Source organism: Protopterus annectens, chromosome 6.part0, assembly GCF_019279795.1.
Source record: "Protopterus annectens isolate FY-2018-M chromosome 6.part0, PAN1.0, whole genome shotgun sequence".
In the NCBI taxonomy this organism is placed as follows: Eukaryota; Metazoa; Chordata; order Ceratodontiformes; family Protopteridae; genus Protopterus; species Protopterus annectens.
In genome coordinates this window covers 1,524,153,328-1,524,181,101 of record NC_056737.1, presented here as the reverse complement: position 1 = coordinate 1,524,181,101, position 27,774 = coordinate 1,524,153,328, and positions in this window count along the sequence as shown.

Genomic DNA, 27,774 nt, shown 5'->3' with positions numbered 1-27,774 from the left:
AAAGATGAACAATGATGCACAAAAAGGGGAATTAAGAGTACCTGTCTATTACTCTAGCAATGCACGTACATATACTGATATTATTAGTAAATATTGGCAAGTACTAACAACAGATGAAGAGTTAAAAGGGATAGTAGATTCCCAAACAAAATTCTTATTCAAAAATATGAAATCATTAAAAAGACAATTATGTTACCCCAAAAATAAAAGAAATTTAAGGAAGGAGTATTTTACTACATCCTGTGGCAAATGTTCAACATGTAAATATTTAAATAGTTCAAATGTGTTCATACATCTTGATCAAAACAGAACATTTACTTTTAAAGTTCCTGCTAGTTGTGATTCAACTCATATAGCTTTTTTAGCAAGCTGCCAAAATGTCAGAGGTTTTATATAGGTAAGACTGACAGAGCCTTTTGTGACAGAATAAGAGAGCATATTTATCATATAGGTAAATGTAGCAGTTCTAATGCATTAGCTAAACATGTAAAAGAAATAGATACTTCACATACTTTTAAATTTAAAGCTATTGGGAGAGTATATGAAACCATCAGAGGTGGAGAAGTTAGAAATAGCACAGAACAATTAGAAGCTAAACGGATAGTTAATTTAAGGGGAGACTATGGTCATGTGTTAAATGACAAAGTCCCCCTTAGGCCTATGTTAAAAGCTAGACCATTGTTTAGGTAGGATGCATAAATGCTACATGATGACATATTAAATAGTTTTTATGTGTTTTATATGTACATTCATTTATTCATATTAGGAAATAAGTTGTTTGTATTCTGTACAATTTTTTATTGTATATATATTTTAAATTGGTAAGCATTATTTGTTGTTGTGTCTTTAAGTGCTGAAAGAATAGTGATTGGTTAATTGGGAATAGTATTTTGCATTTAAATGGCATTATTGAAATGAAATGATACATCTGAAGAAGCAGTTCTTACTGCAAAAGTGCTTATGTATGTTTGAGAAATAAAATAATTTTATTTGACATTCCGGATTACCTTGCCATCTCTGAGTCCTACTGTTCTTTTGGAATTACTCGTATATATTTTTTATTTATTGTCATACTTTTTTGAGAAACCACAACCATTAATTGTTTTTCTTCAATTCAGAGTTTGTGGCTGATTTTTTCAAAATCATTTTAGGTCAAAGAAAATTATACCAGTAAATGAGCTTTGTCTGATAGCTGTGGTTAGTTGTTTGTTAAGCGAATAGACTACATAAATAATACTTTACCCGAGGGAAACCCCATGCTGTTTGTCAGTGACAATGCTTTACTTTTGAAAACAGTCCACCCATTTTCATAGATTATCTTCACAGGTATTTTGGCAAGGGGACAGATGTTAGAAACTGGGCAAGAGTCATTGGTGATAGAGGGGATTTCCAAACTTGGCAAAGTGGAGGATGAAGCCATGTTTAAATTTGTATGGGATGGCAGTTGTTATTAAAAATAAATTAAAGTTAGGGTGATTTGCTGAAAGTTTGTACCAAGTTTTTTTTAACAAAAAATCTTTATTAAATTATCACATATGACACAGGCAATCTTACATCTATATAAATGAAAAACAAACATTGACACCTTTTAGTTGCAAACATTATGCATCACAGACATCATTTGAATAAGTGTAGTTGCAAACATTATACACCACTTATAATCTAACCAGTCATTGTCAGTTAAGCATTAAAAGCTCATTCAAATCCTGACTTCTTTTAAATCTTGTTCCTTCTCTGCATATATTGTTCTGACAATTCACATTTTTTCCTATGTAGTTTGCTCCTTCCCTTTTCTAAAGATCCCAATTCTATTTTTTTGTCTGTTACTATAATCACTATTTCCAGTATAGCTGTTTAGCTTTTGAATTCCATTTTCTAGTAATTGCTTTTTTGGCAGCCAACATGATTAGACTCATTAGACTCAGCAAGGCTTTCTATGTCCAGGCAATTCTATTTCTGTATCATAGCTCAAAAAAATCATCTCTCAAGTCAATCCAATCTGCTCACCCAGCACTAGGGGAGTCGGCAGGGAATCTTGAAAGTCTGTTAACTCATTTCACTCCCAAAAAATATGTTCCCAACCACTTCTTCTCCATCACACCTCCAACATTTGCTATCCACATGCGGAAAAACACTTTGGAGTGTACTTGGGGTATAGAAATACCTATTTAAACACTTCCAGGCAAAGACTGTAAATCTTTTAGACTTGTTGAATATTTGGGAGATATACATATATCCCACCATTGTCTCTTTGTGAATTGCTTATCCAGTCTCTCTTCCCAATCCTGTCTAAGTTACTCTGATTGATTCATATTTGTACCAAGTTGTAATAACTTAAAATGTAGTTAAAGAACTATGTCTGAAGTGGGAGTTGGTAATAAATGAGTTTATATAGCAGAGAACAAGGGTACTGACAATATTAACATTCTGTTGTGATGGTGATACTCAGACTGATTATATGTTTTTTTCTTTAGTTGGTTACAGAAAACTTTCTCAAATTTTGAGCAATAATAAGCTTTTGTAAATATGTTGCCAGTGCAAATATTGATTATTAATTTCCAAAATGATTTAGGTTCAGACAGGCTTCTGTTTTGCAGATTTCTAAAGTCAGAGCTTGTGGCAGCATTGGTAATGCTCATTATATCTGTTGTTAATTTTGAAGGACATTGGAAGCTGTCATTGTTATTTGTATCCATTTTTTTTCTAACACTTCCACACTTAATCCCTTTCCTTTATTTGTTTTTTTTAGATATTTTTTAATCCAGGATATATTTTTGCAATGTAATCTGCATGTATATTAGTGACAGTATATTACAAAAAGTGGATAATTTAGTAATTGTGTTTCTATAAGAGTTAAGGTGGGCACTTAAGGTTCCCAAGGTTTTGTATGAGTTCTTGTTTTGAAGAGTCATGAATAGTCTGTGTTAAGAGCATAGCTGAAGGGGTTTTAAAATAAAACAGGGTGGCATTTAATGAGTGTGGTAATACTTTTAGAGAAAAGGAACTTATTCAGCTTGTTAGCAGTAGTGATAGTGAGAAGGACATTTTTTTAATTTATGGGATTATGTCTTGTAGAATTTCTACTTGTGCGTAGTTGTGCAGTAAACAAAAGTGATTTATTTATTTTATTTTACATTTGTTTACTGAGAACGTCCGACTGGACACAAGTCCTTTCTCAGCAGATGCCCGGGGAGAAAAGCTCCACATCAAACAATAGATATGAAGGTAACAAATACAAGCATAAAAATAAATACTCGTTGTGATACAAGATTATTAATAAAGTAAATGTCATGTTTTTAGAGAAAGTCAAATGATATGCACACCATATAGTAAGACATATGTTCCTAATGGGTGATATACATATATAAACTGAGATGTTATTAGCCGGATGTAAGTACTTATTTACAAGTGTATGACATTGTCAGGCTGTAGGTTGAACCAGAAATAGAACATTCTTAGTAAGCATAGAATATAGTATAAAATTAAATAACAGTGCATGTATATTAGTAATGTTTGTTGCATGGTAACAGAGAATGTTACAACTAATAGGTTGAGTGATAGATTTGCAGAGTTCTTAAGGTTAGAAGATGCTAGAGAAATAAAGTAAAAGATCATCCTGGATTAGTGTTTTCCAGATTTTAGCTATGAAGTTGGAGAAAATGGAGTCTCCAGCAGTATTATTGGATTTTGTCACACTTAGTAGGTGTTTATTTTTAGAGAGGAGGGTCCTGTTGGAGTACGGTGTACTAGGGTCTCTAGGGGAGAGGTTTTATGTGGTTGGTAGGGCATCTTATGGGCCATGATTAATTGATTGTGGAGTAAGAGTAAGATGCAAACAGGTCTGAGCAACTCATACAGCAAGGTTACCATAGTTCTTAATACACATCTCTGTCACCTCCCCCACCATATCAGCAACAACAAACTGTTCACACGACTCAGTAGGTATGGCTACAGCTTGCCTACCAGTGGGACATATTTTGTATTGTACCACACTTTGTGCTATGTGTTTGTAGCCATGTTCCCTGTGTGGACATTATCATTGCTGGCCTGTTACGGACTATTTCACCTGCATGCCATTGTCAGGGCCACTATGGTTCCATATATGCATGTGGTCTGCTTGCTATGTGATTGCTGCACATCTGAGATTCTGTGTTATTGGGGATATCTATGCATGCTGTTGGACATGTTCCAGGATTGTGTGAACTATTAATACCCACATATGTTCTATAACAGTGACACAATAGCATGTTTAGGGAATAGTTGCCAGCAGAACCACCTCTCCAACCTAATCTGGCCATGTTACTAGGCCACATCAAATATGGGACCCACCCTGGGTCCTCCTCATCTACTGGTCCAGCACTACCTTCAGGTGTAACCACCTCAGTGCACCAATCAGTGTCCTCCACTTGCTACCTGCATGTAGCATGCTGTGTAGTACTTCCACCCACTACTATAAATCCCTACATCATGTGGGTGTGGTATCTTTACCTTTCTTGTATGGTGGACACCCTTCCTGTGTTTGGGCAACAGTGTTACAGACAGCAGGTAGCAATACCTCTTACAAGAGAACTTGCACACTCAGGCCAGCTACATAATTGTATGAGGTTCCAGAACTACAAACAGAGTGTGAGTACTGTTGTTGTATGCATCGTATAGCACCAGTGTTACAGGGTTTGTGTGTACATACTAGTTTAACATAGACTGCAGTCTGTCTGCATAGCTCTCAACTGTGTGCCTATCCACTTGATGGCCAGAGGTGTGCATGTTATGTTTTACCGGTCTACCACACAGGTCTTGTGTCAGATATATCACTGGCTGTGTATGGGTTGATTGCTATCAGTACATGGCTGCATCCATTTGTGTTTCTGACTTCATATTCTTGAATAAGGGTATGTTGCAGACTATCCTGTAACACCAGTGACTTGCTTAGTGTATGACAACACTATTTCACATATGGGCCTGTGTTCCAGCCTCTGTCCTCCACCTACATACCAGGCTTTGTCCATATGATATGCTGTCAGGGGTTGTTATGTAGTGGCCTGTGAGTATGTCAAGCTGCTAATCCTGCCATCATTTCACTGCTGTTGTGGCCCCCACACACATTGTGGTGTTGGGTCCATATATATGTGAGCTTCATCTGCACAATACATGTGTGCCTTTATGCAGTCCAGAGGCCAGTGTATGTAACAGTGGTATATGGCCCTGTATGTCAGTCTATAGGGGGGATGCACCATAACTAACCTAGGCTGTTACAACATGTGAGGGTATCAGGAGTAAGCTGCCTTAAAGTATCTGGATGTACATTTCCATGCAATTCACCTTAGAATGTAGTTTTGGATGTAGAAAATAATTTATCTATGGGTACGCCCTCTTGTATGAGGTTAAATGACTTTATGGCAGTACAGCAAAATCCGCTGCTAGAAAGTGACTTACTTGTTGAGTATAATGATGGCCAAGTGTGCAATGAAAGTATGAACATTAGAAGTCGTGAATTGAAAAGGAACCTGGAAAATGACATCTTCAGGTTCAAAAGGATTCAATGCCAGAGATTTCACTTGGAAGCATGTCTTAATAAAGCAGTGATACCATGAAGGCTGAGGGTCTTAAACATGCCAACGTATGGGTATACATATCCCTCTCTGCTAGGGGAATGTCAGAAGATTAATACAGAGACCAGTAATTCCTATTTGAGACTGCTTATTAATTTCTTTACTCACATAGAAGAAGAGGTGTGTGATAGGGTTGTTGAGCAGCAAAATTAATATTTGGACATTGTAGGAGCCGAGCGAGCAGATGTCTATTTTAATGACCTTATAGAGAAAGTGTCATGCTATGAACAAAGGCTGCTGCAGCAAAAAAGAAGGAAATTGGCCAGAGACTTGCACAATTTTCCAAATCAGCACGTCTTTACATGGCCAAAAAGCTGTATGGCTTCCAATGAAGTAAGAACCAATCAACGCCTGATTGTGAGCGAGAGCACGAATCAACAAGGTATGATCAAGATGACCAATGGCCTACAAGAGGAGGTTTCCAGTAGAGAAACTCTACAAACTCGGCAGGTGACATCACCGGTGCATCCTCCATCAGTATCCTCCACTCCATTGGTGGAGCTACTTTCTGCAGTTGAAGCAGGGACCGCCTCTCAAGCTTTGGAGAACATGATGGTGGTGAGACGAAAAATTATACCCGCAATGAAAGTGCAGATCTTTTCACCTTTTCCCCTACCATTTTGGAACCACAGGAAGAAGTCCTTCGACCGTGGAATGCAACAGGGCGGTCAGTAGAGAAAGGAACCGGCGACTTAATTCCAAGTGAAGACACTCAAGAAAATATGGGGTACTGAAGGGCAGGAATAGTTTGGAATATTTCCAGGTACTGTCTTACGGATGCAGAAACATCCTTACTTTTAAAAGGTCTAAGTTTTATACCTTCTGTTGAGGTTGATGTTGGTGAACTGCTAACTGTCACATTGAAGCAAATGTTTGACAACAGCTTTGTACATAATAATGTTTGTAGAAAACCTAGTTGTTTTGTACCCATTTTTCCACCTAACATAGATATTTTTATTCAAGCTTGTGAGAAGGAAATTTATGATAACTTTGATCGCAGTAAGAATACAAAATGTAATAATTTAACTGCTGATGAATGGGCAGCTCTTGAAAGTTTACGAGGGAATACGAATATAGTAATTCGCCCTTCTGACAAGGGTGGACCAGTGGTAATTATGGATGCAGAGTACTACTGGAGTGAAATGGAGGACGTTAAGTACCTCATCAAAGGGAGATACAATTGTGCCTGTACACACGTGGTGTACCTTGCTTCTTGTTCGTCATGTTCAGCCTTTTATGTAGGCAAGACAGACAGGAGATTGAATGAACACATGTATGAACACTTGTACGCCATAAAGAAGGTTAAAATGGATAATGCTCTTGCAAATCATGTTTATAACAACCCTGGACATGGTTTTACTTTTATGATTATCGACCATTTGAGTGATGTCAACTTGGGGGGGGGGGGGTCTGAATCTCAGAAATTGGAAATAAAGGAACTTATGTGGCAGTTGAGACTGGAAGCCTACCATCACCCCGGTCTCAACAGTATATTATCAATCAGCTGTGTTCTTAAGCTGAGGAGCTTGGAAAGATGATGCATGTGGGGTTTAGTATTGAGTATGTTGTGGATGTTGGTCCGGCTGGGTTATTTTGATGTGGGTATTATTTGGATCCTGGCATCGTGTATATGTATATATATATATATATATATATATATATATATATATATATGTATGTATTTTTTATTTATTTTTTATTTATTTTTTATTTTTCATTCTGCACCATGCATGGTGAGAGAATAAATATCTTTTAATTAGCATTTTAAGTACTATGGTATTGTTGTATATTTAGCATGTTTAGTTTTATTATGTGTATTGGTTAAAAGTAAGTTTGTTTTACACATATTATTATTATTCGATATTTTTGATTGTACAATGTAAGTGTAATTCTTGGAAGAGCTCTAGCGCTATATTATACACGAGCTTTTTAATTATGAATTCATGGGACAGGATCACTTTTAATTAGAAGGAAGTTTTTAGTTCCTGTTCCTTTAAGGTAATTGGGGGGTGTGTTTTGTAATAGATTTCTGCTTGTAATGGTTTTAAATGTGGTAGCGCTCAGGTGCGAGATGTATTTTAAATCTGAAGAAGTTGGTGCAGGGCGCCGATGAAAAGCAGAATCGTGGTGCTTAATAAAATTGAAATTGTTCGTTTACTGGCGTCTTGCCTGCTTACCCTTTGGAATTTTGAACAACCTGCTTCAGTTAGTCTGGCTATTTCAGCTGTGCTCATTTCTGATGAGTTTCATCACTTTGGCAGTGTTTATTTGAGGTGTTCAGCCCTGCTGTTTGGAAGAAGGAGCTTTGCTAGCTTGGTAGCAGTTTGTTTCTTTTGAAATGGAGGAAATGTTATCTGACAGGAATGTTTATGAAGTTGTATCTTTGAATGTTGTTCATACCATGCAGCAACATATTAATAATACTTTGTATGAAAGTCATTGTTTAGGCATTTTGAGTCATAATTTGTCAGAGGACTTTAAAGTGGACAAACCTCTTGTTCCCCCAGATGCATGGGCTTCCCAAGATACATAAACACCCAACCAAGCCTAAATTTAGACCTATTGTAGCAGGGGCAGGATGGCTCACTGATCCCATCTCCATATATTTAGAAAAACAACTAAGAAAGATGTTGGATAGCAACCCCATAGTATTGAAAGATACAGAACATTTTTCGAAAGTCCTATATAAAGCTATTATGGGTCCACAGGGGGAGGTGTTTTAGTCACTTTGAATGTGACTTCATTTTTCACATGCATTCTGAATCAAGAGGGAATCACTATGACTAGAGCCTGTTTAGTGAGAGAGGGTAAGCACAGGATACAGGAAATAGATTTTATTTGTATGCTCTTAGAAACAGTGCTTGAGCATAATGTGTTCTTGTTTAAATAGTGCTTGAGCATAATGTGTTCTTGTTTAATGGAGTGTGTTTTTGGCAAACAACAGATGTAGCAATGGGTACGAGCTGTGCCAGTTCCTATGCAAATGTAGTGATGATGCAATGGGAACAACAATGGATACAGTGAATGGGTAACTCTCCAGTTTGGTTTTACCGACATTTTGTTGATGATCTTTTTATTAGCTGGAGAGGGAGTGAAGTTGAGTTAATGGAATTTGTTGATGCTTTGAACACCAGTAACAATTTTTTAAAGTTCACATGGAATAAGTCATTACAATCCATTGATTTTTTTTTGATGTGACAGTTATAAAGGTCGAAGGATGTATTTCTACAAAACTACATAGGAAATAGTGTTATTGCCCATCCTTCTTGTTTAGAACAAGTATGCATCCCCACACATATTTAATCACAAAGTGAAAGGTCAAGCCCTGAGAGCATCTAGGTTGTCTTGTGAAAATACTGACTGTATGAAAGAGCTGAATTTTTTGGAGGAAACTTTTGCTGAATGGGGATACAAGCAGCAAGATATAGGAAAAATGCATGGGAAAGTAATGAATGAAAGGAGAGGTTGTGGTACCCCCTACTTATCATACCTTAATAGAGTCAGAAGAGGGGTTCATCTTAATGAAGAAACAGTTCCTGTGGTATTAACTTTTATCAAGGGGGTAGATGGAATTAAGAAAATAATAAGTAGGAATTAGCACATCTTAACTTTGGATGAGAGGATGGGTGAGTTCGTGGGCAAGAAACCCAGGTATAGTTTCAAGAATAGCAAGAATCTTAAACAGCAACTCTGCTACCCTAGATCTTGTGATAGTATAGGTCCATTAGAAGCTAGGTCCAGAAAATGTGGAGCATGTTTATATTGCACACATGTTGATGAGTCCAAATTCTTTAGGCACCCAGATAGTGGGCATTTATGGCACTTGAGGGTGGGAGCTAATTGTAATACACAGAATATTGTGTATGTTGCACATTGTGTCTGCTGTTTTACGTTTTACGTAGGTAAAACCAGCTGACATCTTAGGGAAAAGATCAGGGACCACATATATTGTTATAAGAAGGGGCAGGATTACAGTGCAATAGCGAATCACACACTAACAGAGGAGGAGTCACATACTTTTTTATTTCAGGTGTTGCATATACAGTTGGAGAGTAAGAGATTGGGTGATATAGTAAATGATACTGAAAATGTTGAGCTTCAGTGGATCCTGAGATTAGGGGCACATTGGGGGTCTGGTATGAATGATTGTGTCCCTTTAAAACCTATTTTAAAAGCTAGGAAATTAAGAAAATAATATTAATTAATTTGATATGTTTTTTTATGTATATATTTTAATTTATGTATCTGTTATTTATTGTATGAAGTTGCTTGTTACAGGAATGTCAGATGAAATAGTAGGGGGTTATAATAAGTATTAGTTTCCAATTAGTCTGTGATTAATTAGAAGTTTTGGAGGGGATTTACTGAGTTGGGATTGGCAAATTGCACTGAATATTTAGTATTTAAACTGAAGTTGGGGATGTTATGTTTGTCTGATGAAGTAATGTGTAACATTACGAAAGCGCTTACACAATAAACAATTTTGGATTTTACTGAAGCTGTTTGAATTTTACTGAAGCTGTTTGGATTACTGCTGTTGTCTGAAGATGTTTGGATTACTGCTGTTGTCTTCTGCCACAGGGTTTTGTTGCTTATTTATACTCTGCTGTTCTTCATTGCAAGGGCGTGTATATTCTGGGAGCTGTGTGTCCTTTCACATTTGCAGTGGTGAGGGACAGGTTGACAGACATGATTAGACAGTGGACCCTGTTGACTGTGCAGTTTGAAGATGACATTGTGGTCTGTAGTGAGATTAGGGAACAGGTTGGAGGAACCCTGGGGAGGTGGGGTTATATTGTAGAGCGGAGAGGAATGATGGTCAGGAGGACTAAGTAAGAATACATGTGTGTGAATGGCCTGGGGGATAGAGGAATGGTGACAATGCAGGGCGTACAGTTTGGAAGGTGGATAGGTCTAACTACTTGGGAACACTTGGGAACACCAGTTCAGAGTCATGGGCAGTGTGGGGGAGAGGTGTACGAGAGAGTACAGGCAGGTTGTGTGTGGTGGGGAGAGGAGTCAGGAGTTATTTGTGACAGACAAGTACCATTAAGAGTGATATGTAAAGTCTACAGGAGGGTAGTGTGACTGGCTACATTATATTGGTTGCAGACAGTGGGATTGTACAGACAGGCAGGATTCAGGGCTGAACACAGCAGAGTGTAGGATGTTCACATTTGCACTGTGTGACAGGGGGGATAGGATTAGACCTACACTAGCTACTTTCTCAGTTTATAACAGCAATATCTCTATCCTGGACCTGTGTTTAGGCCTTTGTCCTCGAGTATGGCAAACTTTGTCCATATATCATGCAGTCAAAGGCATAGAGCTATGGTATATCATTACTTTGTGACGTAATTCGTAATATCATCCCAGGTAGGTATCAGACTGCCAAACATTTTATGTGTAAAAGGCCTTATAATTGATGACAAGGCCTTGACATTCTTTGGGAGTGTGTACAGTTGGGAGGTCTTTGTATTTCTGGCTATTGTTGACAGATTGTCAGGATTGTGTAGCAGTGTATTGTGAATATGTTATTTCTTGGGGGGGGGGGGTAGATGTAAGTGTTATGTTTCCTTTTCTATCTGCCTTTACACACGGATCCAGTTTGGTGCTCTATCAAGTATTACATTTGTGTAGGCCAAGACTGTGACATGCCCCATAACACAATCAGGCATCATATTACACTGTGTATTGGATATATGTAGGGGTAGGGTGGGAGTATCAAACATGCTGACAGTTTGGTTCACACACTCCTTATACTGTATGTAATTTCACACTGGTGTCTGTTTCTCAGTGCTGTTATATCCATGGAGTGCCTGGTATATTTCCAATTACACGTGTATTCCCCCATAGCAAGATTGCTTTTTTGTTGTGTCAGTCTGCCTGTAGTTTGGATATTGCTTGGTGACATGGCTAGCAGCTCACTGTATTTTCCCTAATGTGATGTTATGTCCAGATATTTGGCAGATGTGTAGTGTTGCCTGGCCCACATAAGCGTTGTGTATGTCTGACACATCAGTGGAGGGATGTGAAGATTTACATGACTAACTCCTGGGAAGTCACTGGGTTTTGGACTTGTGCTATTCCACTCAGATGTTGGAACAGACAGGAGGGTGTTACTGCATCACGTGTCAGCTCATCCACACCAGTATGTCAGATATGTCCACATTTTTATGGCTCCCCTCATTTGTCAGGCTTGGTTATGCTTTTTTGCACTAAGCTGTTCTGCGCATACCTGTCACCTGCCAGATTGTTCCAGACTGTCCACATTTATTGCCCTTATTTCTGGTCTGTTGAACAGTATCATTGTATTCCTTCCTGTGGTGAATCACTGTGATCCTGTGGGGATGTCTGTCAGTATATGATGACATACATTACAGTTTTATATAAATTGACATCCTTCTGAACATGTATGCTGACACACACCCTGTTACTGTAGCGACTTTCTACATTTATACCTGCAGGCTGTACATTGTGTGCCTAGTGTTGGTCCACTGCCCCCCCCCATTTTGCAGCCTTTGCCCAGATCTCTTGCACTTAGGGGTGGAGAGGTATGGTACTGGGTATAACTGCAGTACATGTTATGCATATATATATATATATATATATATATGTGTGTGTGTGTGTGTGTGTGTGTGTGTGTGTGTGTGTGTGTGTGTGTGTGTATGCATATGTATCTATATCTGTATGTATATGTATGTGTCTGTATATATATTTCTGTATATATAGATATTTCTGTATATGTATATTTATATATGTGTATATATATATATATATATATATATATATATATATATATATATATATATATAAATATATATATATATATATATATATATATATATGTGTGTGTGTGTGTGTGTGTGTGTGTGTGTGTGCGTGTGTGTGTGTGTGTGTGTGTGTGTATGTGCGTGTATATATGTTAATATATATTGATCCTTATATATATATATATATATATATATATATATATATATATATATATATATATATTTTAATATATGACTATTGATATATCAGTATATTTCTTGTTTGATTTCTACACATTATATTATTTTATGATATACATGTACATATTCTATATGTGTTATTTTGTATGTACAGCTACATATATCTGATGTATGTACTTTTCATATGCATCTATCACCATATACATATATATTTGTATATTTATATATTATAACATGCTGGTTCCACAGTGTTTGTTCCATAGTATTCTATATCTGTATTGAATGATATATTTAAAAAAAACATTCACTAGTCCAGCTCTGATGGAGTAGTGGTACATTGTTCTGACTATAATGTCCTGGGTTCAAGGCTGGGCAGGCCTGATTATTTTGTTGCTGGGCAGAACAAAGGCTGTTGAATACAGAGTGATTAAGGCACTTTTACGCAGTTGTAAGCGAGTTTGCACTATGATAAGCAATGCTAACTTCCAATTAAATATGCTTACAGACAGCCTTAAAAGTGCCTGTGTCTGTGTAGACATTGTTAGCACCGTGTAAACAGGCTTACTACTGCTTAAAAGAGCTTACTCCTGCTTACCCCCTCGCTAATTTCTTTAAAAGAAAAGATAACAGGGGTAATAGGAAAGTGGTGAAAAAGGGGGCACAAAGAGGGAAAGGCAATAAGGAAAGTAGCTAGGGATGTGCAGAATGGGTGTAGGGAAGGTCCATAGCTGTCCATTTCTTCTACAACAACAGCTCTGCATATATACTGAATTTGGAGGAATATTTGGACACATAAACCCCTGAGAGAGGGGTGAGGACAACATAATGTGTTATGAGGCCAGTTAGACCAGATTACATGTGCCCAGTGGACATGTGTGCGAAATGGACAGCTATGTATGAGGCAATTTTTTTTTTTGGTACAGATTGCCCTTTTCTTTTTAAGGTGAGAGTGGGATGTTGGGAAAGGAAAGTAGGTATATTTGTGGAGGTAGGTTGGGTAGGAAAACAGACAAGACAGATAAGACAGCATACAGGGGTGGTATATGACACATGTGGGGGTTAAACACCTTAGACGTGGAAGGGTGTTTTGTTTGGAAATCAGAAGCCCATAAGCCCCCAAATGGAAACAGTGGGACTGAGGTTCCCACCCATGAGTAGTCACCACTGCATTTTCATGGCCCCGAAGGTGGCTGTGCTGGGGGCTGAGCAGGAAGGGCAGACTGGCGGTCTAATTGCAGCACGTTGCCCTCAAGCTGGGGTAGCAGATCTCCAAACTCCTTTTGGGGCTTACAATGTACCAAACCCCGGACCTGGCTTTGGATGACATGATCCTGTCCGAGTCCACTCCCAGGGGGTGGACGAGCCCCATCCCCTGAGGTGGTTCCACCTGAAGGTGGTGCATGACCAACGGACATAGAGGTCCCAGAGTTGGTCCCAAACATGCTGGGGCCTGGTGCCACAGCCAAATGAGGTGGGAGAGATGGGTCCACTAGGACCAGCCTTCCCAAATGTACTACGGTGTTACAATTTTAGAACATATGTGGGTTAGTAATAGTCAACACAATCCAGGATTAGTTATAACTGCATGCATAGATATTCCCATTAACCCAAAACAACAGATTTGGAGCAATTGCATAGCAAACAGAACACATGCATATATGGAGCCACAGTGGCTATTACAATGGCATGCAGGTTACTTTGATAGCAACAGGCCACCAATGATAGTATTTCAACATGGAAGATTAATAGAAACACATTTCAATATTTGTTGAACAATAGGACATATGTCCCAACAGTAAGTTTGGTGTAATTTGATTTGTGTGTTTAGATTATTGTTGCAGATATGGTGAGGGGCGGGTGAGAGAGATGTCAATTAACAACTTGTATATCCTTGCAGTACTCACAAATTTAATGTTCATTGCTCTAATCATTACTCTGCAGGTATTATTACAATACCCTATGGCCTTGGTTTGGGCAGTGGTATGTTTGTGCACACTGTATACTTCAACTGTCTTATAGCTAATTTTTACTTTTCTTAGCTGGTCGACCTGTGGAGGGAGTGTTTGTTTATACTACCTGACTGTTTCTACACATATTACAAGATTCCTAGTTAAAATTATGCACATACCTCTCGATCTCTTAATGCACAACATCTGGAAAAAGGTTGACAACATGTGGGTACAAATAGGGACATATTTTGAATATTGCTGTTATAAACTTAAAGAGTTGCTAGAGTAACATGATTTATTTTAATATACATTTTTGGAAGGATTTGAAGTCTGACACTCAAATGTATGTCATTATTTAGTGACTACAATTCTGAGATCATCCCAGTGATTTGCCAGGGAGAAAGAGGAACAGAACAAAAATATGAGCTAATTATCTGGACAGTTGAGAGATATGATTATGCATACAGCTTACTACCTCTCCCAGGATTCGAACCATGGCTGTGTGTGCTAAGAATGTAACCATTTGTGTTTCATCAGAGTGAGCTATTTAGAAACTGCTGTTTGTTCTTTCAGTGTTTTCTGTCCAAGTCTCTCTTGGTTGTACAATCTGACCTTGTTTTTACAACAGTCTTATACAGACATTCCTAGACATATTTTTTATGGAGCACAGTGTGGGTAACAGTGGTTAACACAACATTATTATTCAGAGAGTGCAAAACTAAATGCCAAACAATACCAGACTAAACACAACCAGTCCAGGATTTAGAACTTTATTGCCAGGCAGTTACAGTTTTATTTAAATATCACCTATATGGGACTATTACTGTCATATTGTCTGGTTTATTCAGTACAACCCATACACCATTTTTATACTGCCAGGTGACTTTCTGCTACTTTATATTTATTTGGTATGATTACTACAAGCAGGATTGTTACTCACCAGCCTTGTGATGCAACCTTTGCAACCTACTGGCATGGGCTTCCTGATTAACAGCCCGCTCATCTGTAAATAAAATAGCAAAATATTTAGGCATACCTATCCATCACATACACAGGCTGGGCTTTGGTAAACAGTTATTGATATGAATACTTACACAGTGCTGGGACATCACCCCTCTGCCTTGCTTCTCGGAACCACTTGTCCAAGAGCTCCCTCTTTCTCCGTTTCAAGTCGGCATAGTGGTGCCAGACCTGTTCACCAGTCCAAGAGATACCAGTGGCACTGATGAGATCATGGGAGAGATGGTCCCAGGCTTCCACTTTATATTGGGAGCCCTGGCACTGGCCCTGCAGCAGTCTCTCATCATGTTTTTTTTTTACCAGGAATCCTACAATGACCTTGGACTCCTGTATGCTCCAGGGCTGCACCCGGAAGTGCATGCCCTCGCCAACACCTGCCATACTGCCTACAGTGGGAATCTGCAACAAGTTATGAGCTGTATTCCCACCTGCAGGGTTTAAATATGGCCAATTTCCCACCCTTTGCCGTGATTGGATGGTTTTGAATATGCTGATCTAAGCTAAGCTATGGGCAAACCTGCTTAGCTAAGGTTGGCAGTGCTTAAAGGGGCAAGTTCAGCGCTGTTTACCAATGAGCAAATCCACTTAGTTGGGCTACTCATTGCTTAGCAGTCATATTTACACAATGCTTACACCTGGTAAGCAGAGCTGTGCAATGCTTAGAATTATTTATATTTTATTTTATAGACTATCTGCTGTATGGGATTGATTCATCATTCATTACATATTATAAATTTGTTTATTGTCCCTGACATCCCCCAGTGTGCTTTCATTACATTTATTCATGTTTGACTATACTGTATGATGCACTTGTGTTTATATGAAGGGTTTCACAACTTTATTAAACTGACAGCTCACATTTGGACCTACTACAGTACTCTAGTTAACAAATATATGTTATTTAGTAGCTAATTATAAAAGAAACATTTTTATGCACTGCTTTCAAATGTAAAATGCAAATTGATTATTGTGGGGATCGAACCAGGAATGGTTGCTTACAAGCATACGCTCTAACCACTACATTATTGCAGTACTGCTTATGTTGAATGTCTCTTGCTATTTAACTTCTTGTGCTATTTAAGCTGGACTAAGCATAGCTAAGCAACGGGCACACCCACACAGCTATGCTTAAACTTTATTGCATGTATAAAAAAATGTATTTGTTGTGTTTTTATTTGTACCCTTCAGAATATCCATGCTAATGCTGAACCTGTTATTCTATCAACTTTCTGCTTTGTGGGATGATTGTCCCTTATGGATTTGTCCATATTCCTTACTCTGATGAGTTGGGGCTGTTATGGGCATTCCCGCTCATTTTAAATTGCCTAATGGCAATTCTGGTGTGCAGGGGGCATGAGTATTGTGAGAACACTGCTCTCAGACACACCCCCTTCACTCATACACAGAACCATGTCCGTTTAACAGCATGGCAGTGTGCCTTCATAAATATGCATGGTGCACTGCCGTGCTGTACAGGAACGGTCAATTCTGTGCAGGAATATGCTATTCTTGCATGAAAGTTTGCTGAATCCCAGGGGGGAGTCTACACATATGCCTTTCCACTTATTGCATCACTCAACCTGCCTCATTTCCATAAGATTCACCAGCTTATCAGCTAATTTGTATTCCTTGATATTTTCCCTACATGTGCGTGCGTGTGCACCACTAAGCGGTGCTTACTGAATCTAAATTGTTTCCTCTGGTGTATGCATCACATTGCAATGCGTACACAGAAAAAAAATTGTGGGTTTTATTGAATTTACCTGCATATGTCAGCCCACTGCACAAGGGGGGAAACTCTACAGAAGTTTCTAACTTCCATCCCATTATAATTCTCTCCTCTCCCTCAAAAATCTAGAAAAATATATCTATGTTCAAATTCTTCACCATCTCCTCTCAGAACAACTGTTACCCAATACTCAACATGGATTATGCCTTGGCCATAGTATAATTACTGCACTATTATCATTTCTAGATAATATAAACAAGAAAAGGGACTCTGGCAAACTTATCTCATCCATATTTATGGATCTAGCCAAAGCTTTGACACCACCTCACAGAGCAAAGTCCTTAACCAACTGCACCATGTCAGCCTATCCTGTCCTTCATTTTGGTGGTTTAAAGCTACCTATATGACAGATAGCAAACTGTTAGATAGCAACATACCTCCCCATTACCACTGGTGTTCCCGAAGACTCAGTTCTTGGTCCATTTCTCTTTAACATTTTCGTTAATTACCTCTATACCTCTTCTGGGCAAGCAGCATCACTTATTCAGTATGATGATGATTTCACACTAATATGCTCATCTAACACCTCTGTTGAAAACTGGTTTCACAATGCCCAGTTATTACTCAACCCAAACAATAAAACTGCTCCTGTTCCTCCATAAATCATACCTGAAGGACAGATCCATTTTCAAAATCTTGTCACTTAACAATACAGACATATTAATTGTAACCCTTAGAAAACCTCTTGGTGTGATAATTGAGGACAAACACAGATTTGAACTCCACATTCAAAATAATGTAAAAACAAACTCACCAGAAAATTTTCATGCTTTATAGACATAAAAATGTTCTTACTAATTCTGCTAAAACCACCCTGACAATCACTTACCTCCTTCCTTCATTCCTATATGGTGCCCCTATCCTTACCAACTTGCAGGTGTCTGTTAAAACTAAACTTGAAATATGCTACAAAAAAATTAGTTGGACTTTCACGGTAAACAATTTTCAATAACTACATTAACTAACTAACTAAATAAATAAAAAAAATCTGGTGGAATGAGTCTTAACACAGAGTTGTGCTGCATTTTTCATAATAAAAGACGCTGTAATCATCTCTCTTCATTGAATGAATAACCAAATTTCCCTTCTATAAAAGAAACAAAACAGCATATACACTTGCATACAGATTTGATTATTTCAGGTACATTAATGAAACACACTCCCCTGGATTCTCAAAAGCTTACATGGAGTGCAAGATCGGTGCATGAGCTCAAATAGGCAACATGTCTGCCGTGTGATCCAGGAACAGCCTGCAGGTGCATGCAGGAGTACTCCTGCACTAATCTTGCATGGACTAAGCCCTGGTACGCAAATCACCCCATTTGAAAATGAAATCCATACAAATGAGGTGATTTTGCAATCCAGGAAGCTTGCAACAGTCCGTGCAAGACTAGTGCTCTCTGCAAAAATGTACTCGGTTAGTAACCGAGTACATGTCTGCAAAACCCAAAACGGAGCTATGACAGCTCCGAATAAAGGCTGCATATCAAATAGTAAGCATGCCATGGCAAAGTATAAGACCACTGGCATTGCAAAAAAAAAATAAATAAAAAAAAACAACTTTTAGTTTTTTTAGCCGATCTCGGCTGTTTAATTGTAGGGCAGCAGCATGCAAATGGGATCGGGGAAAATGATAAAAATAAACCTAAAATATGCATTCTAACTAAAATCAGTATTCTGCCATGCAAGTCAGTGGCAGGCAGAAGACAACTTGGCTAGTGGGTAGTGGTTGCTAAGGGGGAAGGCTCAGTGTGAGACATGTAAGTATGCATTAGCAGGCATTCTTATGCAAATGAGGGGAAGGATATTGAATCCCAGTTTTCCCCAGCATGTGAGTCAGGTCCCAACAGTGTGAGAGTAGGAATAGCTTGGTACAAGCCTAGGGGGTAGGTGACATCATGGGTGTGTGTGTGTCAGGCATACTTTAAGCGGATTGGAGCCCTGTGGCTCGGGTTTGCTCCTAGCTTAACACAGCTAAGCTAGGGGGTGTGTCTAAAGCTGCCTAGCACTCTTTACAAAGCCTAAGCAGGTGTGAGCACCGCACACTGGATTTTACAGGAAGAAAAAAGAAGTTAAACCAGGAAATAGCAACAGTGTGCACATTTGAGCACTCTGTGTGGCGCACACACAGGCTTAAACAGGGAGGCAATGAGAATTGAAAACAGCAGTAGGAAGGTAATCAAGGAGAACTAGCTTAGCTGGCAGATGAAATGTATCAGAATCAGCCAATTACACAGGCAGCAGACCAGCCCAGCCCAGAACACTACTATAAACTAAGCAAACACCTCCCCCTCTGGTTTTTCCCACACTCTACACCACCGGTGTATACAAATGGGGACATTTTAACAAACAAACCTACAAAATGAGAAGGGCTGCAGCAAGCAATATAGAACAATGTGTGCAAGAGGCTGAGGGTGGTGAGAATGTGAATGCTGCTGAATAACCCACAGTGAGGAGACGGAGAAGAGTGTACAGATCCAGGGTAACCTACCAGAGGCTACATGATCTGGAGATTGTGGAGTGCTATAGGGTGGACAGAGACCTCCTACAACAAATTGTTGAGCTGTGCCGGCCACATCTGACACACCAAACTGACCGAGGGGAACCCATCCCAGTGCATACCAAGGTATGTGTAGGCCTAGGTATACTAGCCACAGGTACCTCCCAAAGCACAACTGGGGATATCATGGGGATCTCACAGGCATCAGCATCCAGAGTATTCCACCAGTTCCTGGATGCCATGTCAGCATATGCCAGTGAACACGTATATTTCCTCAACACACGTGAGGTGTTGACCAGCAATATGCACCTTTTACACCAAACAGCAGCATATCCTGGAGTAGTGGGTGCTATAGACTGCATGCACATACACATCGAAGCACCACCTGGTGAGCAGGGTAGGGCCTACATCAACCACAGGGGCATCCCCTCCATCAACTTCCAGGTCATACATGATGCCCAGGGCATTATAATGAATGTCTGTGCTGGCTTCCCTGGAAGCTATGACGATTCCCACATATGGCATCTGATACAGTTATACCAGAGATTTGCCAATGGGGACATCCCCTACAGTCACCAAGTGAGGGATGCTGGGTACACACTGGAGCCGTGGCTGATGACACTCATCAAAAATGCGCACACACCTGAACAACAATGCCATAATGTGGCACAAACACAGGCTAGACATATAATAGACCATGTGTTTGGGATGTTTAAGTCACAGTTACGGTGTCTGGACACATCCGGTGGAGCCTTGCAGTATTCACAGCTACATGTACCAAATTGTTATGGTATGTGCTATGCTACACAATATGATCCTGCAGAAACAGCTGCAGCAGGAACAGCATGGGGCAGGGCCACACAGCCCCCACCAATGCCAAGGCCTGCACAGGCACAGAGTGACCCAGAGGAGGAACAACCTGAGCCTGCCCCAGTAGGCAGAAGGAGGCGTGCCCAGTATGCCCTGGCCTTGGCAAAGAGGCAACGCCTAACACATGCACTGACACAGTAAGGACCCAGGGAATAACACCTCTATCTGACTCACACATACAGTAAAAGGGATGCCAAACATGACACTACCTGTGGTCAACCATGTGTAGGAAGTGTACTGTGTGCATCTGACATAGGCATCCCTCCAGCACCAACCGCAAGTCTGGCACACCCTCAAGGTAAGTCAATCAACCTACCAATTGCCATTGGAGTAGAACGTGTCGTTACCAGTAGCTATGGTATGGATGTGAGCATGCAAGGGAATTGGGTGGCTGAATGTTATGGCAGCAGACAGTAGAACACCCATACTGGCACCATGACATCTGTAACACATACTGGAGTCACCATAGTAGACAGTACTACACAGGGTGACAAAACCCACTGCAGGAAATGTGCTGAGCGACATGTGTGTCCATATGACCCACACATGCCAGTCAGGACGGTTCACATACCCAACATCAGTCTCAGCCAGCAGGACAGGTGTAGACAAACCCAAACAGAGCCTGTGCCATGGCCCCTGAATGATGTCTATGGTTAACTTCCCCCCAAGGCCTACTCAGACAGACCACAGCAGGCAGGCAGTGGGATGTTAGTTCTGAAGTCTACAAAGTCAGACAATAATATATAGGGCAACCAAAGCCACAATCTGTAGTACACTGGTATGCCTCTAGTCAGCATGATAGTTAGCAATACAGAATGAAATGGAGTACCTGACATATCAGTGCAATCACAGCAAATGTGTACAAGTGTCACGTGTGCCCTCCACATCCTACATAGTAATGTAATAACAGTCAGGTGTGCCCCCCAACCCTGTGTAGGAATGTAGATATAGACAGGTGTGCCCCCCATCCTACATAGTAATGCAATAATAGTCAGGTGTGCCCCCCAATCCTGTGTAGAAATGTAGAAATAGTCAGGTGTGCCCCCATCCTACATAGTAATGTAATAACAGTCAGGTGTGCCCCCCAGCCCTGTGTAGAAATGAAGAAATAGGTGTGCCCCCATCCTACATAGTAATGTAATAACAGCCAGGTGTGCCTCCCAATCCTGTGTAGAAATGTAGAAATAGTCAGGTGTGCCCCCATCCTACATAGTAATGTAATAACAGTCCAGTGTGCTCCCCAATCCTGTGTCGAAATGTAGTAATAGTCAGGTGTGCCCCCCATCCTACATAGTAATGCGGTAACAGTCAGGTGTGCCACCCCAACCCTGTGTAGAAATGTAGATATAGACAGGTGTGCCCCTCTTCCTACGTAGTAATGTAACAACAGTCAGGTGTACCCCTCCACACACTCCTCTGCAGAAATGTAGGAACAGTCAGGTGTGCCCCCCCCCCCTGTTATGCAGAAATTTAGTAACAGTCAAAGCCAAATTATTGATGGATACCCTGCAGAGACAGCATGCTACCTGTCAGTGTACAACACAAAGGTCAGCACTGCAGCACAAACTACCTGGACATGATCCACACATTCAATACAGATGGCCATACTGGGCATGCTCACACAGAGAAATGAAGGCAATGTCAGTCAACAACATACTGAAAGGTCATACTGGGCATGCTCACACAATTGAACACATGAAGGCCATGTCTGCAAACACCAGTGGACCAGACATATTTGGCAGTTACAGTTGTTAGTGCAGACACTCATCAGGATGCACCACTCATGCCTTGCACACACAGTGGATAGGAACACAGACATATATGGCAGGACAACACACTATAATAAGCCAAAGATAGACGTACATAGATGTGTGGAAGAGTGTGACTGTGACAAGGAGCCATCCAGGCCTGTTCCACCCAGCACACAGCCAAAGGGCCCCAAACATATGAGGTGCAGATATCACTCACTGCAGATACTAGCCACCAGTATCTACCTCTAGATGAATGGGTTATGGACCATGAACACACACTGCCCTCCCCATAGCCCTACTATGACAAACCTGCTGAGGTCATCCAATGTGAAATACACCTTTGGGAGAGTTGTAACCTAGTAATCTCTGTGGCGTGTCCCATAACTGTGTACTGCTGTAGTGTAATAACCTAGTTAGATAGGAGTTCTAACCCCAGATTTGATAACATTGTATGAATGTGTGTCTGTGTCTGACTGTGTAGAGAGCAATGCTCTTTAGGGTACTCACACTCCCTACAATTCATATACTTAAGTGTGGCAAGGCTGCTGATGTCGCCCATGTAGAAATACACCTCTGGGAAGGTTGTAGCCTACTAACCTCTGTAGCATGTCCTGTAACTGTGTACAGCTGTCGTGTGATAAAGTAGTTAGGTAGGTGTTCTTATCCCGAACATGGCAAGTGTGTGTTTGTGTGTGTCTGTCTGTGTAGAGAACAATGCTTTTTAGGATACACACACTCTTTACAAATCATATGCTCAACTTTGGCAAGGCTGCTGATGTCACCCACCTAGAAATACACCTCTAGGAAGATTGCAGCCCAGTAATCTCTGCAGCACATCCTGTAACTGTATACTGCTGTCGTGTGATAAAGTAGTTAGGTAGCTGTTCTATCCCCAGAGTTGTCAACTGTGTTTGTGTGTCTGTTTGTCTCTGCCTGTGTAAAGAGCAATGCTTTTTAGGGTACTCAAACTCCCTACAATTCATATACTTAACTATGGCAAGGCTGCTGATGTCACCCATGTAGAAATACACCTCTGGGAAGATTGTAGCCCAATAATCTCCATAGTGCATCCTATAACTGTGTACTGCTGTAGTGTGATAAAGTAGTTAGGTAGGTGTTCTTATCCCGAACATGGCAAGTGTGTGTTTGTGTGTGTCTGTCTGCCCAGGCATGGCAAGTGTGTGTCTGTCTGTGTAGAGAACAATGCTTTTTAGGGTACTCACACTCCTTACAATTCATATGCTCAACTTTGGCAAGGCCGCTGATGTCATCCACCTAGAAATACACCTCCGGGAAGGCTGTATCTCAGTAATCTCTATAGCGCATCCTGTAACTGTGTACTGCTGTCTTGTGATAAAGTAGTTAGGTAGCTGTTCTATCCCCAGAGTTGGCAACTGTGTTTGTGTGTCTGTTTGTCTCTGCCTGTGTAAAGAGCAATGCTTTTTAGGGTACTCCAACTCCCTACAATTCATATACTTAACTATGGCAAGGCTGCTGATGTCACACATGTAGAAATACACCTCTGGGAAGATTGTAGCCCAATAATTTCCATAGTGCATCCTATAACTGTGTACTGCTGTAGTGTGATAAAGTAGTTAGGTAGGTGTTCTTATCCCGAACATGGCAAGTGTGTGTTTGTGTGTGTCTGTCTGTGTAGAGAACAATGCTTTTTAGGATACACACACCCTTTACAAATCATATGCTCAACTTTGGCAAGGCTGCTGATGTCACCCACCTAGAAATACACCTCTAGGAAGATTGCAGCCCAGTAATCTCTGTAGCATATCCTGTAACTGCATATTGCTGTAGTGTGATAAACTAGTTAGGTAGCTTTGCTAACCCCAGACTTGACAACTGTGTGTGTGTTTGCATGTCTGTCTGTCTGTGTACAGAGCAATGTTTTTTAGGGTACTCACACTCCCTACAATTCATATACTTAACTGTGGCAAGGCTGCTGATGTCACCCATGCAGAAATACACCTCTGGGAAGATTGTAGCCCAGTAATCTCCATAGTGTGTCCTGTACTGCATACTGCGTTAGTGTGATAAAGTAGTTAAGTAGGTGCTCTAATCCCAAACATGGCAAGCATGTGTTTGTCTGACTCTATCTGTATAGAGAGCAATGCTTTTTAGGGTACACACACTCCTGACAATTTATAAGCTCAACTTTGGCAAGGCTGCTGATGTCACCCACCTAGAAATACACCTATGGGAAGATTGCAGCCCAATAATCTTTGTAGTGCATCCTGTAACTGTGTACCACTGTAGTGTAGTTAAGTAGGTGTTCTAATCCCAGACATGGCAAGTGTGTGTGTGTGTGTGTGTGTGTGTGTGTGTGTGTGTGTGTGTGTGTGTGTGTGTGTGTGTCTATCTGTGCAGAGAGCAATGCTTTTTAGGGTACTCACACTCCTTGCAATTCATATGCTCAACTTTGGCAAGGCTGCTGTGACCCACCAAGAAATACACCTCTGGAAAGGTTGTAGCCCAGTAATCACCGTAGTGCATGCCCTGACTGTGCACTGCTGTAGTGTGATTTAGATCTGTGGTAGGGTTCCATCCCCATCCATGGCAGTTCTGGATATTTTGTGTGTGTTTCAATGTCTGTGTAGGGAGCAATGTATTTTAGGCTAGTCACATGCAGTACATTTCAAATGGCCTACTTTGGCAATCCTGCTGATGTCATTCATTGTGAAATACACCTTTGGGGAAAGAGTACTCCAGTAATCTCTGTGGTGCATACTATAACTACATAGTGCTGTAGTGTAGTGTAGTTTAGGTAGGGGCACTACATGTGTGTGTGTGTGTGTGTGTGTGTGTGTGTGTGTGTGTGTGTGTGTGTGTGTGTGTGTGGAGCGGGCTTTGCTTATTTCTTATATGGTGGGATAACAGATGTGAAATAGCTGAGAGGTTATGTGGGTAGTATGCTAGTAACCATAAGGTGAGAGCAGTGGGCTAAAGAGGGCATGGCACCATGTCCATCTGTCCAATATGCACAGACATGTAGACAGTGCACTTTCCCCATGTTCCCCAATGTACACCTGCAACATCTGTGGTGCCATCACATGTCCCACAAAGGACATACCATGCCTGACAACATGCCCTGTATTGACAGATTCCACTGACACCAGGGAATGCCGTTAGTATGCTATCAATATAGGTGCAGGGTAAACCTGCTGCCCATTACCAGTTCCCACCATAGGTGGGCAAGACTGCACATTTGATGATAATCTGTGTTCACAACATGGGCCAGACACCCCAGGTACAGTTCCATATGGCACTGTACATGCATGTGGAAGGTGTGCACATCCCAGACACCATCCATGTCATGGGCATTGGCCACACACAATAGTCACCCAGGTGACTAGATGGGGGATAGAATACCCACCTGTGTGGGTAACTGCAGACACTACAGCCCTAAGCCACAATGCAGACCATTGTCATGTGGCCTGATGCCAAGGTATACCCATTGCATAGCCTTGTACATTCATCTGGCACAGTCGACCACCACACACCCATGCAAACTAGCACCCATGCATGTCAGTACTGGCACCCTGTGTGTTTGTGTGTGTGTTGTATAGTGTGTATGTTCACATCCACACTCCCTACAACCCCCATAGGCATACTGAAGCATGCTGTCTGATGTCAGACATCTCCCCATACCCTTTGCCCATACAACCCCCATATGACCTGTGTGGTGCATGCAATACCTGCACAGCGATGTGTTGTGGCAATCCCACTACTGATGAGTTGTAATCCTGGCCCTATCAAGTGTGTCAATGTGTGTGCATCCCTGTGAGAGTGTGGGTGTGCTGATGCTGGCACCTGTTCATGCAGACAGGCACGTGTAAGTCACCGACCGTATAGCTACCGTACCCTGTTGCAGATGTCATTCACCATCACATATATGTTCTGAGGGCTCCAGAACAGGTAACCCATGTGGCGCATCCAATAACTGCATAGAACATAGAACTGTGATAGCATTACATAGTCATCAGGGGTTTAATACCCTGTGCGGGGAGGTTTGTGACATAAACATGCTTAAATTTTACTCTCCCACCCCTCCCTGACTTGTCTTTGCTTCTGTCTGCCTCTCCCACTCCCTCTCTGGTGGATGTGGAGATCTACACCTGCTTTGCTTAGGCAGCAGCATGTGTATTATAAGTGATGCTCATGATCAGCTGATGGCCTCTGCACAAATTGCAGCCCTCCCCTAGCTGATTGCATGTGGAACAGATGTGGTAACATTCCCATAGCCAATTGCATGGAAACACACTACAATATCTAGGAACATCATGTTGGTGCTGGCCCTTTTCATTCACTGTGGGCAGGAACTAGATCAGTTGTTTGGCAAACAACATCTCAGATGGATTGGGGATTTACCTCTAACAACATGCATTGTGGAAACAGGGCAACACACAGGAGGGGGATGTGCCTGACCTGACTACAGACTGTAAGTGCTGCTATACTGCATTTGGAGTACTGTTGATTTAACAGTGTGTGTGTGGATATGGCTGTCCTACATGTCTCAATACCTGCCATGCCAGTACTATGTTTATGAGGAATCCCCATCTGCAGGGTCATCTGCAGACAGGGCAGTGTGTTGTGTCTTTGGCTTCCTGTGTTAACCATGGAGCATCTATCTGTGGACTGCAGAAGGTAATGTGAGGATTGCAGTCTGTAGATGGTGAAAGCTGTGACAGTTACTGACTTTATGTCCCTCATAGGACATATGTTGCAACAAACCCTGTTACAACAGTAAATGTATGAGGTTATCACAACAATATGTCAATATTGGCCCTGTGTATGTGCTTCCAGCCACAACTCTGTCAACCTTTGTACATATTTCATGCATGAAGTGGTGCATATGTGCTGTACGCCGTAATTAGTATCATCATATCTGATAACAAGCCAATGAGATATCAGACTGCTACACATATGTACAGTAGGGGTTATATTTGATGACATAACCTGGACATTCTGTGGATGTTTGTACAGTACTGAGGTCTGTGTACTTATTGTGAATGTCGACAGTGTGTGTATTATTAGTATGTACTTTAGCCTGTGTACAGACTGTGGTAGATGTCATTGTTCTAGGTCCTGTCCTATCTGATGTTACATGTTGCTCCACTGTATGGTACCATATTGGCGTACATGTTTGTAGGGCCATACACACACATGTCCCATACCACAGACAGCCATCAGACCAAACTGTGTAGCAGCCCAGTATATGTAGGGTTAGTCTGTAAGTGGCACATGTGAGGATGGTGTTAAACAGATAGTCCATATACTGTAATATTATGCTAGCTTAACATATGTGGCTGTGGCTGTGTTCA